Source organism: Mesocricetus auratus, unplaced genomic scaffold, assembly GCF_017639785.1.
Source record: "Mesocricetus auratus isolate SY011 unplaced genomic scaffold, BCM_Maur_2.0 Super-Scaffold_100009, whole genome shotgun sequence".
Taxonomy (NCBI): Eukaryota; Metazoa; Chordata; class Mammalia; order Rodentia; family Cricetidae; genus Mesocricetus; species Mesocricetus auratus.
In genome coordinates this window covers 3,770,925-3,787,039 of record NW_024429193.1, presented here as the reverse complement: position 1 = coordinate 3,787,039, position 16,115 = coordinate 3,770,925, and the positions used below count along the sequence as shown (strand labels likewise).

At 40.1% G+C, this 16,115-nt stretch overlaps 1 long non-coding RNA gene across 1 annotated transcript; it reads left to right on the top strand.

Moving 5' to 3' along the window:
• The first annotated feature begins 2,864 nt into the window (after positions 1–2,864).
• On the top strand, positions 2,865–11,379 carry LOC110343428. Its single transcript, XR_002385698.2, has 4 exons — positions 2,865–2,907; positions 3,618–3,707; positions 10,328–10,462; positions 11,328–11,379. It is a non-coding gene; the product is annotated as an uncharacterized LOC110343428 (long non-coding RNA).
• Positions 11,380–16,115: the final 4,736 nt, after the last annotated feature.

The following is a 16,115-nucleotide window of genomic DNA, read 5'->3' as shown; positions in this document are numbered from 1 at the left end:
TGAAAACAGCTTGGTATTGGCACAAAAATAGGCAGGTAGACCAATGGAACCGAATCGAAAGCTCTAATTTTAACCCACACACCTATGAACACCTTATTTTTGACAAAGAAGCTAAAACTGTACAATGGAAAAAAGAAAGCATCTTCAACAAATGGTGCTGGCATAACTGGATATTGGTATGCAGAAGACTGCAGATAGATCCATGTTTATCGCCTTGTACAAAACTTAAGTCCAAATGGATCAAAGATGTCAACATAAATCCAGCCACACTGAAACTTTTAGAAGAGAAAGTGGGAGATACTCTTCAACGAGTTGGTACAGGAGACCACTTCCTAAACATAACACCAGTTTCACAGGCACTGAGATCCACAATTAACAAATGGGACCTTCTGAAACTAAAAAGCTTCTGTAAGGCAAAGGACACAGTCAAAAAGACAAAAAGGCAGGCCACAGAATGGGAAAAGATATTCACTAACCCTACATCTGACAGAGGGCTAATCTCCAAAATTTACAAAGAACTCAAGAAACAAGTCTCCAAAACACCAAAGGATCCAATTAAAAGGTGGGGTACAGAGCTAAATAGAGAATTCTCAGTAGAGGAGGCTAAAATGGCCAAGAGACACTTAAGAAAGTGCTCAACATCCTTAGCCATCAGGGAAATGCAAATCAAAACAACTCTGAGATACCATCTTACTCCTGACAGAATGGCTAAAATCAAAAACACCGAAGACAATTTATGCTGGAGAGGATGTGGAGAGAGAGGAACACTCCTTCACTGCTGGTGGGAGTGCTGACTCATACAGCCTCTTTGGAAATCAGTATGGAGATTCCTCAGGAAAATGGGAATTAATCTACCACTATACCCAGCAATTCCACTCTTAGGCATATATCCAAATGAGGCAAGTTCATACAACAAGGGCATCTGCTCCACTATGTTCATAGCAGCATTATTTGTAATAGCCAGAACCTGGAAGCAACCTAGATGCCCCTCAACTGAAGAGTGGATAGAGAAAATGTGGTACATTTACACAATGGAGTATTACTCAGCAGAAAAAAACAATGGAATCTTGAAATTCGCAGGGAAATGGATAGCACTGGAAGAAACCATCCTGAGTGAGGTAACCCAGTCGCAAAAAGACAAACATGGTATGTACTCACTCATATATGGATTTTAGACATGGATCAGGATAGTGCCAGTCTGCACTTCCACTGATAGAGAGTCTGGGAAACAGGAAAGAACCTAAAAGATATGCATATATGCATAGTACCCAAGAGAAGAGGATGGAGACAAGATCCCATGAATGGATGGGGAACAAGGCAAGGGGTGGGGAGGAGTGGGACCTGGGAAGAAGAGAGGGGGTGAAGAGGAAGAGAGTTGGTCATGGGGGAAAAGGAAGTTGTGTAGGTGGGGGTAGAATTGGGGGAAGAGGGAATCATAGGATCGAATACAGATCAGGCACCAGAGCGACCTCGAGTGATCTAAAGGGATAACACCAATTGGCAAGCTAAGCAATAGTGGAGAGACCACCTCGAATGCCCATTCCTGATAATGAACTTGATGTCTATAACCATCCAGGAGCCTTCATCCTGTGACTGATGGAAGCAGAGGAAAACACACAATTAATCACTGAACTGAACCCAAGGAACCCAGTGACAGAGAGAGAGGAGTGATGAGCAAATTGGCAAAGAATGGGCTGGCAAAACCAGCAGAGACAGCTGATTTGAACAGGGGAGAGCTCTTGGACCCCAGACTGACAGTGGGGAGGCCAGCATGGGACTGATCTGGACTCCCAAATGTGAGTGTCAGCGAGAAGGCCTGGGCAACCTATGGGGCCCTGAGCTGTGGATCAGTGTCTATCCCTGATATACAAACAGTCTTTGTGTGCCTATAGCACAAAGAGGGATGCTCTCTCAGCCTGGACTCTTAGGGGAGTGCCTGGACCCTACCCAGTGTAAAATGACAGACTCTGATATCCACTATGTGGATGGATTTGGCAATAGGGTGGGAGGGTGGGGGGGAAGGGGAGTGTGGGAGGAGGGGAGGGAGAGGGAACTGGGATTGACATGTAAAACAAGCTATTTAAAATTAAAAAAAAAAAGAACCTGAAGGCATAAAGGCTAAGGATCTGGATGAGATTAGCACTTGAATCAGTACTCAGTATGCTGAATAGAACATCTCTTCCAGTGTGAGTGGTCCTCATCCAATCTAGTAAAGACTTGAATGAGACAAAAAATAAATAAATAAATAAATAAATAAATAAATAAATAAATAAAAATAAAAATCAATGTATCTGGGTAACAATCAAATTTTAGCACTTAGCAGAGTGAGTTTCAGTAAGGAAGTAATTGAGTTTAGTGTGACTATGGGAAAACTGAATGAAAATATTCAGGAGATGGTAGGGTAGAGACTGGCAGCATTTAGTGGTGAAAACTGGAATTGTGGTTCGAATGTGGTTTCCACAAAATGATAGAAAGAACAAAATTCTGCAGGACGTTAATTCCCAAATGTTAGACTAAAGACGTAAACTGAACACAGGGCAAATGTGGAGTGAGGCAGAAGGCTTAAAATAAGAAAACGGTGCCTGTTGTGTGATGCCAGTTCTGGAGAGACAAGGAAAACTATGAGCTCCCTGCTGGCATGGGATACATAACAAGACCCTATTTCAAATAAACATTTGCAAATAAAAAATAGCAAACAAATGGCAAAACTGGCCACCAATGTTTGCTGTAAAGAGAACCAGTCATGGGGGAAGTCCCTCTGTGTTTATGCTGATGAATAAAGCACCATTGCCCAATAGGGAAGCAAGATAGGTGGGACTAGGGGGTCTCAGAGGATTCTGGGAAATGTAGTGAAGAGAGTCGTCGCCATGTTACCGTGGGGAGAAGACCCATGAGGCTGAGTCCTTGGTAAGATTAGACCTCATAACAATATATATTAGTAATTATAGGTTAATAATTAAGTCAGAGCAAGCCAATGACAAACAAAGCAAATGGCCAACAGCTTCATAATTAATATAGTGTCTTGTGTGTTATTTGGGGGTTAAAGCAGTGATAGAACCCAGGTGGCTGGTGAGAAGAATTTATTTCACAAACCAGGAAACTGGGAATCTGTCAATTGCTTTGCCATTTCAGGCCAAGGGCTGTGCATCTAGGTCCCTGACAGTAGGAATGTTTTTTACATAGCAGAGTTTTTAAATATATACATAGTGAATACAGGACTAAATGTGGGCGTGATACTTATTTATGGATTTGTATATGCCTTGTGCATGCCTTGAAGATAGTTGGATAAAGCATTTTCAGCACATCCTACTTAACGTGTCATGAAGACACGTTTGCAGGCTTTCAATTGTATCCTCATGGAAGAACAAACACGTTCTGGGCTTCGGAACCCTTGGAAGTAGAGAAGGTTTGGAATTGAAAAAGGCTGAATGCAGATTGTACCTAGATTGATGGCCATAGCCAAGATTCTGGATAAATGAGGGTGGCTATGGGAGAGTGTGGATACAGCTAGCAGCTCAGGCTCACGATAATCTTCTCAACAGGCATTTCTTTTACTCTTCCAGTGAAGTCAGGAATGTGATATGGGGGTAGAGATGACTACTAGTTGTTTTTGACAGAGTCCTAGAAGAAGCTGGAGGATTAAAATGAACATGAAGTCTATTTCAGAAGATGGACATGATATCAAGCTCTACAGAAGCATGGAGCAGGTGAGAGAATGCAATGCCCTTCCTCCTGTCCTGACAGGTGCTTTCCCTTCCAATAGCAAAGGACACTATCTAATGTCTTACTCTAGTCCTCTGCTTTTATAAATATAATTAAGTGTGATTTTCATACACACACTCATTGGTAATTAGACCCAAAATGGTAAGGTTAAGATATTTCACACTAATATTAATCCCATTATAGCCAAGGTCATTAAACTTGTGATTTCAATATATTACTTCCATTTGCTTCGGGTGAGTATACTCTGTTGACCTTCTCAGAAGATAAACTCGTCATTGCACATACACAGCAGGAATCTTAAGACAAGTTATGACACAAAATCTCATAAGCAGATTTCATTTATGAATACTAGCTTTTCATGTTTAAAAATAGATTTGGGTTGCAGTTGTTTATTTGAGGCAGGGTCTTTGTACTTGCAGTCCAACCTTAGAATTGGCTGTATAGCTCAAGCGTGCCTCTCCATCATGTTTTAGGCTCCCCTGTTCTGGGATGACAGGAGTGTGCCACCTGGCCTGGCTGGTGCACACAGCCCTTGTCTGGTAATCATTTGATGGACAGCTAGGTGGGTTCCGTGTCTCACTATTGTGCAGAAGGAAAATTATTTTCAACCTTGTGGTCATTTGTATCTTGTCTTTTGAGTATATGACCACATTTATTGTTTGGTAACTTTGTTTTATTGTGTTTAATTTTCAGATTATCAGTTCTTTATTTATTGTGGATTTTATATACATATATATACATATATACAGACATATATATGTATATATACCATGTATAGTATCTATGTATGTATGTATGCATATATGCATTTATGTATGTATTTACCTACCTACTTAGTCTTTTGTTGAAGTTGAGCTAGAAGTTTCTCAAGCTCTATGAATTTTCTCTTTACTTGGCTGTAGCATATTAATATTTGTGGCAATGTTCATCATTCTCTTTGATCCTTAATTTTATGCATTATCCTTTTTGTCCCACAGACTTTATCCCAAAAATGTGATTACCACGTGTTACTATTTTCAGCATAAGAAATACTTAGGAAAAGCTCAGTCTGTGTGCCATTACAAGCCTTTTCCAAATACTTTGTTTATACCTGGGTGACACAAAGCCTTTGTGGGAAGCTTCATGTAAACCCCTGAATGTTGAGTTATGACTCTTGTTATTTTCAGTGGGGGTGGATATGCCACAGTTGCAACCTTTCCTCTATGAATTGTTATTGAGATACAGAGTAAAAAATGAAACTTTCCCAAATGTGAGCCAATATGGCCACATTAATGATGCTAAGACTCCCAATAGCCAATATAATATAGTCTTAAAGATTAACTTATCACAAATAATTCTGCATCTTCACATTTGGAATTATTTTCCAGACTTCCATGTGACATTCTCCTTCTCGGAGGCCATGTGTTAATTTTATCTTTCCCAGGGAAAATCAATCATTTTGAGTGGATGGGCATTGTATACAAGATATTCACCATGCATGTGTTTGGTTAGTCAATGTGTTCTATAGTTGGTGTTCCTCTAACTTCTGTGATGGTTGCCTTAATGTGGAGTGAGACGATACTATCATGAACTTGGAATCACAAATCAACAATGGAGATGGGTCATTCTGCCATTTTCCACAAAGGCCCCAAAATCATGAAGCTAGAACTGAAACTCAGAGCTATCAATTCTAAAAATTAAACTTCCATATTTCCACTGGCTACCTCTCAGAATGTACTTCTCTAAGAAGATCTCAAAATATTTCTAGTGGTTGATGACTTTTTGAATTAATGGCTGGTTCTGTAAGTCACTACTGGTGGGAATAAGCACAAATTTTGCTGTACTCAAAAAACTATGTATCTGAATTCTTCACAAAGATACCTTTAAGAACCGATTGCCATTTAAAAACAAATAATGAAAGAGGCAAGAGAGGAGTTGGTCTGGGAACTAAGGATGCCTTATATGATATATACATGTATATATATATATATTTAGTTTATTGGGTCATCAACTATGACAATTTTAATAGCATTGTTATATAGAAGTATGCTACATATAATGTGCAAAAAATATTTGCCACTTTTGAGGGCTTTATCTACATATTGTAGAAAGGAAAATAAATTTCCTTTAAAGGGTGACCAGATTAAAAACATTGCAAAATACCTATATTTTCAAAAAACATACGTGCTTAGTTTCACTCTCAAATGAACTGAAGGAAAGAATGTTTGGTAAATAAGAATGATCTAGGAGGGACTGTAGAGTTGGCTCAGTGGTTAAGAGCACTTGTTACTTTACAGAGGACAGAAGTTCAATTTCCAGAAACCACATGGTGACTCACAACTAGTAGGTTTACTTCCAAGGACTCTTAAGTCCTCTTCTAACCTCCGCAGACACCAGGTGTAGATATGGTACACAGACATTCAGGCAGGCAAAACATGTGCACATGAAATAATAAAGTAAATCAATCTTAAAATAAACAACCTTAAATTTTAAGTTTTTTCCTTGATATTTGTAGCTGATGGGTGAAGTTGTCACAAGCAGCCAGTTGAGTCACAGAAATAGGCACATTAGTGTTTATTTGCACTAATACAGCAAAAGTGATATATGATAACATATAGATATGGGCACCCACAAAAAATTTTTCTGTTACGGGACTACTTACATATATAAGTGTATTTAAATCTCATCTTTGTGACAACTTTAAACAAAAGGTTATGTAATTATTTTTATTCTGAGCATGACTAAATGTAAATTATGGTGTTAGGCAAAAGTACGGTATCTGGTGGCCATGAGTTGAGGATATTTCCTCCAATTGTGTTTTTCTGAATCAACACAGAAATCAGTAAGTATTCCAATAAAATACTTTAAATGATAGCCTTAACTATACATATGTACTTAGGAGCTAAAATCAGCTGTTGTTAGCCATGTGCGTGATGTCTATGACATATAGGAACGCTCATGGCGATTTGATTTTGTTTCACCTGTTTTCTACACACTTTGTCCTTAGTTAATATTGAAACATCTGAATTCTAGGAGCTATAATGGAGATTGGGAATGAAATAACAGGCTACATTTTAATGAAGACTGCTTTGTGTTGTGTAAACAGACAGCAGGCCTACCCAGCCTGGCGCTGTGTGTGTCTATAGTGATTGAACATGAACTTTCCTTGTTATAGAGTGACGTCCATGATCTGTTCAAAGTGAAAGAGAAAACTTTTTATTTCTTTTTAGTTTCTTTTTCTAATGAATTGGTAATGTGTGGAGCACCCACTGCTGATGTAAGCCTGATAGAATTCTCAACTCATTTAGCTACTGTCTCAACAGGCAGACAATGCCTGGTGGGAGTGATGATTAAAAAGTAACAACAGAGGCAGAACAGGCATGAAAAAAGTCTATAATAGGAGCTTTACTGCTGTTGGGCTGTCCTGTCTTCCCAGAGAAGACAACGCTTTAATTATACAGTGTGTTGGTTGAATGATAGGCACACCAGAGATTCAGGAAAATAAGGAATACAGAAGAAACCACTCTTTGATCAAGTGCCCAGGACATCAGCCACCAGAGCAGTCTTGAGGATGGACAAGGAGATGCATGTTTCATGGGTTGTTGGGTGGTATTTACAAAAATACAACGAAGTAGTTATTTCCTTCATGTAAAGAAAGCAAGGTAGACAGGGAAGGCAGAGGGCCATCCTTCTGCTACTCAACTGTCTTATGACTTTAAGATCCTTGGTGCCCATGATTTAATAATCACTTAAGAGAGGTAAATCCATTGTTGGTCCTTACCGGCCTCTATCTTGAGGACTACAGTTCTGAGCTTCCTGGATGGTTCAGTGGATTATAGTGGTATTCATAGGGTTTCATATCAGAAAGAAGGAAAAACATTGCAAAAAACAAAAGAAGTATTTCTTTAAGGCAAATTGGTTTTGGAGTCTCTCTCCCTCCCTTCTCCCTACCTCTCTCTCTCTCATGTGTGTGCGTGTGTGTGTGTGTGCACGCGCGCGTGTGTGTGTAAAACCGATGGTTACATAAATGGTAGGGTCAGTTTGAGATTGATTCTCTGGTTCTAAGAAGGTAGACTTCATGAAATAGCCAGTATTTTTGTTCAAAATCAATGAAAGGCATAAGGTATTTCTTCTCAAGGTAATAGAGAAATATGAGGATTTAAGTCCAGAATGATCTGAATTTTAAGGTTATCTTCATATTGTATAGTGTGTAGGGAGCCTTACACTAAGAAAGTGCTTGTCCATATTTGTGTGTGTGTGTGTGTGTGTGTAAATGTTAGAGGAAAACCATGCTGCTTCTTTCTCTGAGTCCCTGAATGGCTTCTTCCTTTTGTGTACCGTTCTTACGTACTTTCAGATGATGTGATTATATATGTGATTATATGCTCCTTGTCCTCGGAGACTTACTGTGACTTAGCAAACAGAAAATGTTTCTGTAACATCAAAATCTGTTGCTGAATGAAGTTCAGATTCAAAACTTCCCCTGAATAAAGGGTGAATACACAGAAAACCTCACAACAGTATACTCTTACACACATGATGGAAACTGCTTTGTTCCTGCAGACACAAGAGAAAATGGTTCCCCTGGGAACAAGGCACGATGTGAGAAAGGGCAGTCCCAGATCACCCCCTCCCTTGCAGAGGGCTGTTTGTTTTTGTTTTGTTTTGTTTTGCTTTGCTTTATTTCTATTTTTCTGTTTTCAGGTGGGTTTTGAAAGAAAATCAGCTCCTTGCTCTGGAGGCAGACTCAGGGAGGAGAGAGAGACAGACATAGGCAGGTAGCAGCCTGTCCATCCATCACTGGGAAGATTTGTGCCTCTGCACAGATTCTTGTTAGTCTGGCCCTAAACTATACACATTTATACTCATGGTTGCATGAAAACAAAGAATGTGATGAAAAGAAAACACTACGTATCTATAGACTTTGTTTTCAATTGTTCCTGAAAGTCTCTGGAAGGAGACTGGAGAGGTTAGTTTCTGGGCACTTGTTTCAATGGTTTTTCACAACCACAAAAGTCGCAACTGACAGCCATCAGGGGTGGCAGGAGTCTTTTAGTAAAATAAAATCCAGCTGGTGGGATAAATGTGGTTTGTACTGCCCTAGCCATAGGGGAGTTGGTGGACATTTGTCAAGCTAGGTTAACAGTGGGTGAATGGAAAATGGTTTAAGGTAATTTCCTAAATGGCAAACTGCAGTGGTATAGATTTGCATAAATTGCAAAATGCATTAAAAGGCTCTTTCTTTGTCCACCTACATTTTATTCCTCAGTACTTCTTTTGAATTACTTGGAAAATTAGTAGCTACAAAATTATATCCATTCAGTTTGGACCCTGGGAGCTACTTGGGAAGAGTGTTACAATGAACTGGACTTTTCTCTTTCCTGGCTGCTGGGCAGCAACCTTTGTTTCCTTACACCAGCTAACTGTTTACCATAAGGTCAGAAGCCTAATACGCACAGAAAAATATCTTAGAAACCCAGAAGAAAAGGGCGTACTTTAGGTTGAGTCTAAGGTGGCACACATTTAAGGTTGAAGTAAGCATCTTATGTCCCAATGAGAACTGCAGCTGAGTGGGTGGAGGAGCCAGGAGGCAGGCGCAGCACCCTCACTGACACCAGAGCCCAGGGAGCACTGCATGGATCACAAGTGGCAGCTAACAAAGAGATCGTTTCATCTTCCAAAGGGAAAGGATGACTCTCAAACCAACAAAGGGATGCCATCATTAATTGCTCTCCAGTGGGAATATTCTGTGATTCAGTGTATCTGAATGGATAATAGCTATCTACTAAATCATGTTAGCTAAAAAAGTCTGTGTCCACCTAAAATATTGAAGACAAAACGCAAGTGAATTGTTTTTTGAATATTATATAGTATTTTCATCAGCCCCATCCTTCTTACTTCACTCCATCTCCTCCTGTGACCTTCCCCCGCCACAGTCCTCAAGTTCATGACTTCTATAACAATTGTTGTTGAACAGACACACACATACATACACACACGCACACACCACACACACACACCTGAATCCACTTAGTATTGCAGTGCTAACCACTTGAGATTAGATAATCTAAACCTATCAGGGCTTTCATCCCTAGAGAAAAATGTCTCTCCCTCTCTCAGAAGCCATTGATTGCCTATGCTCTTTATCTAGGGATAGGACCTTGTGAGATCTCTGTCACCCACATGAAGACGTCAGCTGACGTTATCAGTTTGCTGGTCTTGTTTGGCTGATTCCAATTGTTGGGACGTCATGGTGCCACATACTGTCAAATGCTGAGAACACGATATCTCATAGCCAATGTTCTGGGCTTCTGGCTAGAACCCCAAGACTGACCAGCCTGGAAAAATGCCTCTACTGGTGTAATAGTGGCGCTTACACTTCAGGAGTAATCTAACAAGATCTGTCTAATTGGACTAAAGGACTTTTATAAAACGGGGGATTCATGTCTGGTATTGTAAACCTAGCCAACTATGGGTGGCTGATAGGGTCATGGACCCTAGTAGTGAAATCACAACAGTCATTTTCATAAACCAGAATAACTTCCAAGGCGTTCTCAGTATTTTATCTTCATACACACAGGTAAGTTCAGCTCTACCGTTCATCAGAGAAACTGCTCTCTTGCAGATGAAGAGTATCACAGAAACTCACAGCTGGTCAAGAATGCAGAGGACAGCAGACAACTGCGTTTGAAACATCGGCAAGACAGTCTCTAAAGCTAAGAGTCTAGGACCTGCATCAAAGAGCAGGGGAGGAAAGATGGTAGGACAAAGGACTTACATATTTACATGTCAGCCAGACTAAAGGTGTCACCATTGACAAAGAACATGGAACGATATCCGATGTGAACCCCAACAGAATAATGTTTGTGCGTTTTTGTTTGTTTGTTTGTGTTGTTTTTTTTTTTTGTATGTGAGTCTAGCTTTCATTTCTTAACCCGTCTCTAAGCTTCTAGAAAAGCCTCAGTTGGGTATCCATATTTAAGGGGTAACAATAAAAGTGTGCTGGATATGCAGTGTGACATTATATGTGTCCCCCACAAATCTCACAACCTCCTCCTTTCATTTGTTATCTAATACTTTCTGCATTTGTATTCTGTGTGAAGTCTGTGATTTACCAACTATGGTAACACTATGTGTGTGTGAGACAGCCTCAACCATTAGAATAGACTTTGGTATTATTGCTGGAACCAGGTCTTAGAGGTATGAATTTGGGTCATTTTGTCTGGAGCCTATATGGTAATAGATGGTTTATGATTGGCAAATGGAAGGTTTGCATGTGGCCACGATGAAAGACTTGTTCCGAACTGGAATATACTGTTAATACAGATGTATGACCAAATTGGCAGCATGGAGGGAAGTGAGAAGGAGATTGAGAAGGGGAGAAAAAGAAGCCAGGGAGGACATGAGGGAGCAGGAAGATTGAGTCAGGGGAAGAATAGAGGAGAGCAGGAAAAGGAGATACCTTAATGGGGGAGCCATTATAGGAAAGAGAAATCTGGCACTAGGGAAATGCCCAGAGGTCCACAATGATGACCCCAACTAACAATCTAAACAATAGTAGAGAGGCTACCTTAAATACCCTTCTCTGATAATGAGACTGATGACTACCTTATATGCCATCCTAGAGCCTTCATACAGTAGCTGATGGAAACAGCTAAACACGGAGCCGAACTCCTGGAATCCAGTTGCAGCGAGGGAGGAGTGATGAGCAAAGTGGTCAAGACCAGGCTGGAGAAATCCACAGAAACAGCTGACCTGAACAAGGGGAAGCTCATGGACCCCAGACTGGTAGCTGGGAAACCAGCATAGAAAGGAACCAGGCTGGCTGAACGTGGGTGTCAATTAAGAATCCTGGGCATTCTATGGGGCCTCTGGTAGTGGATCAGTGTTTACTGCTATTGTAGGAATGGATTTTGTAGCCCATTCCGCATAGAGGGATACTCTCTCAGCCTAGATATATGGGGGAGAACCTAGGCCCTGCTCCAAATGATGTGACAGCCTTTGATGATCCCCATAAAGGGCTTTACTGTCCCTGGGGAGCAGAAGAGAGATGGTATGGAGGGTGGGTGGGTGGCATGGGAGGATGGATGGAAGACGGAACTGGTATTGATATATAAAATAAGATTGTTTCTAATTTAAATAAAAAGGAAAAAAAGAACAAGAATGGTTAAACATTAGACTTTGAGGTCGAAATCAAGCTTCCACAGCCATATTTTACACCTTATAAGGTGAAACTCATGGACCCCAGACTGGTGACTGAGAGGCCAGCATGGGACTGATTCAGACCCCCTGAACCTGGGTGTGAGTGAGGAGGACTCAACCATCTATGGGACCTCAGATAGTAGATCAGTATTTATCCCTGGCATACAAATGAACTTTGGGAACCCATTCCACATGGAGAGATGCTCTCTCAGCCTGGACACATAGGGGAGGGCCTAGGCCCTGCCCGGGATGATATTATAGACTCTGGAGATACCCCATGAAGGGCCCAGACTCCCTGGGGAGCAGAGGGGGGATGGGTTTGGGGTCTAGGTGAGGTGGAGGAGGAGAGGGAGCTGGGGTAACATGTGAAAAAAATTTTATAAATTTTTTATTACAATAAAGAATCAATAAAAGAGAGGAAAAATAGACATATTAATTAAATTTCCATTTAATTTAGCTATTGAAATATCAGTGTGTAATAATTCCTTTCCTAAATGCTACAGCAGATTGCTAAGGATTGCTAAGGTACTAAGTACAAGTGCTTAGATCAGTGCTGGGCACATAGTGCAAACTTGACAGCTTTCAACTGTCAGTCATTTCTTCTGTATGGGAGCCCCAAGAAGCCTTCTTGGGCCATAATAATGTGCTGTCCTGCATACGGCGTGAGATTCTTGAGTTTTCTTTTCACTACATGGGCTGCCAAGCCAGTTGTCTGTTTATTTTTTATTTCATTTTATTTATTTATTTATTTGTTTGTTTTTTGAGACAGGGTTTCTCTGTTTTGTTTTGGAGACTGTCCTCGAACTTGCTCTGTAGACCAGGCTGGCCTCAGACTCACAATGATCCGCCTGCCTCTGCCTCCCCAGTGCTGGCATTAAAGGTGTGTGCACCACCAATGCCCAGCTCAGTTGTCTGTTTATGTCCCATGGTATTTTTTTCCTTTTTTCGGGGGACCATGGGACACTGTTTCATAGAAAGATTATTTTTTTATTTTTTTTTGTTGTGCCTTTTCTTTTCTTTGTCTTTATGGTGACTTTCAGGATAGCATTTCACAGCCACATCTTAAAGATGGCCTTTTTGCTTTTTGTGGGCTATAAATACATTCATCATTCAAACTGTTGCACTTCCCTGAGTGCTATTTATTGTTTGTGTTATTATTACTGTGTTTTCCTTTCTCTGATTTTATTAGAGTCCAGAGTGGTGAATGGGCCACAGGATGTGCTTCAAGGTAGTCTGAATAAAGATAGTAGAATACACCCTGATCAGAGTGCCTGATAATACATTTAATGTCTGACATGTTAAATCAGGTCAAAGCGGTCCACAATATGGGTGTAGATGTTATACATCCAAAGTTACTATATACTTTTATGTCACATATTATTAAATACATCATTGTTGTATCAATCTGTTTGTGTACTGCCAGTAAAGACTGGGCTTAGTCGTCAGACATTCTCATATATGTTCCTGTGTAATGAATAAATGGATGGATCAGTGTGTATTCATTCCATGCACCACGTCTTCTCCTACACTCCTAACACTGGGATGATAATACTACAGATTTTGCAAGAAAATGTGTCTTGGGTGTTTTCACTATGAACCCAACATACAGAAACACAGGGGCTAGGAGTATTGTGACTGAGGTACTCCTCAATTCTGGTCCAACTAGCATACAAACATGGTACTGTTATCATGCAGGTAACTATTAGATTTAGGTACATTAGTGTTCTAGTATCTCAACTCAGCCCTCTGCAAGTCTTCACACTAGTAATGTTTACAAAGCTGTAGAACATTAATGGTGAAGATTATGTAGTTCAAAGTGTCTGTGAAAATCTAGAGAAAATATAAATAGTGAGGAGTTACATATGAGGGCAGGAAAGAGCATGCACAGCTTTGGATCTTGTAGCTAACAGTAGAAGCATTATGTCTCTAGTCCCAACACTTCCAAAAAAGCAGCAAAATCATTATTATCATGGCCATGAGTGGTACCGCAGCTAGGAGGGCTACTAGAAAATGTAACTAAGTTGAAAAACCAACTTCCTATTTTATGGGTAAGTGGAAAAACCCATACCTTCCTTTGTTCCCTAATGACACAACTCCAGCTCATTGGAAGGAATTCAGTAAGATCTCAGTTGTTTCATTATCTGTATTTTCAGCTAAGTTAATACTGGGGGAGTAATTATCAAAGAATCATAGACTCATCCCTTGGCCTTGCAACCAGAAGTCTCAAGACTGCTATGATGCCTTCTGAAATGTACAAAGCCTCCATGTCCACAACAAACAGTTAAAGGCTTCTGCTATAGACCTGACCACTAAACCTCCCCACAGGGTACTGTGGGTGTTTATCTTGACTTAGGGAGATGACACAGGCTTGTAGTCGAACCATCTTGTCTCTTGTTGCCTTGAAGCCAATGGAGCAGATCACCCTCCAGAATACTCCTCTAAGGACTTAGATCGATCATAGAGTCTAGTTTAACTCTTGTTCTCATTAAGCTGTCCAGCGTATGCCCATGGTTATATAGATTCCATTAGGAGTAATTATCTTATCCCCATTTGTGGGGGAAACTTTGGTTTTATAGTCCATTAAGTAGAGAAGTACAGTTTTGTATAAACATTGCCTCTTAAAAAATTATCCCAGGCTTGATCTTTCATGTTCCCTTTTAATATTCAAGGAAGCAAAAATAAATATGTTCCCACTTACTTGCTTTAAAAAATCAATCTGTTGTCAAATTTCTAGTTTTCTTCTTTCTTTGCTCAAAATATTGAAGATGTTGCATCACCTTTGTGTTGTGTTGCATGTCTTATGAAGTTTCTTCTTGTATTTCCCATTATTTGAGTCTTCTGATGCTCTGTTAACGGTAAAGAGACCAGTAATTATCATTTCTATTGTAGATAAAGAAAACAAATTCTTCAAAGTTAGCCAGGATTTCTAAATATCAGAGAGCCAATGAAAGATGCTTAATGCTCTTCTCATGATTTTGACTTTATGTATCATTGTTCCAATGCTTGCTTTAACTCCTCACATGACTGTTTTAAATTCCATCGTCCTTTCCTTGGGGAAAGTACCCTCATTTTCAGTTATTGCTGTAAGTGTTCTTGTTATATAGCGTGTCCTTTGATTTTATGATATTTTTCTTCATGAAAAGGAGCAGAGATATTTCAAAAACAGAATGCAGCAAAGGATATAAGTCAAGTACTAGAAGAGGGCAAAAATGATCTCGGGTTGTGAATAGTAGGGCAGAAGCTTAAAATTAGCCTAGGGCAGTCATTGTCAACAGTTACCTGGAAAAGCAGGTGACTTCCTCTCTGAGAATAGCTCCTTCTTTGAATAGTTCCTCCTCTACTACCAGGAGGGGAACAAAAGCACACAATCAGTTCAGTGGTGTGTTTGGTGTGCAGTAGATGGCAGCTGTTATCTGTCAATGTGATTGTGGAAGCCTGCATTTGTTTCCACCATGAAAACTAATGCAGATGAGCTATTCTCTAAAGACTATTGATGAAGGATGGGCTTAAATGTGAGGCCTTATACACTTTGAGAAACAGTTGACAGCAATTTGAAGGGCAGGTGAAGCAGCTTTGAATTCTGGGAGACACCTTGGCTGTTTGTCCCAGTAGAATTGCAGATGGCTCATAGAGTGTGTTAATTGCGGTTTTGCGGGACCAGGCAAGTATCACCTTTGGGAGTTTGCAGCTAAGATTACTCTGCAGGGAGATGCTTCAGGATGGTAGAAATCTCCAGATGGTGTATTATGGAAAACTATTAGTCAGAGGAGCTCCCGATAGCATGTGTGATGAACAAATAGCCTTGGCTAGCATTTGAACAGATTTTTACCTTCAGGACATTCCAATTCAGTTCTTCTGGTGACAGCTCAAAATAGGTTATACAGTGCAACCATAATGGAAAATAAAATATTTTGTTAGGAATTCATGTTTTGGACAGCATCTGACAGGATGCTGCCACCTTACTAATCTTGAGAAGAGACCTCAGTGAGAAAAACCAGAGGAGGTCTCTCAAAAAGAGAAAAGCACTGAATTCTAAAAGACAATTTCAAGTCCAGGGTAAGCCACTTGTGATTATCATATTTGTTTGGCTATGGTAAGCAAATTTGATTAAGAGGCTGTGACCAGAGACATGAAAAAAAACCAGATAAACTGTGTTTTCATGTTACCTTATTCTTCTAAATGTTTGAGCAAAGGATAATTAAAACACACTG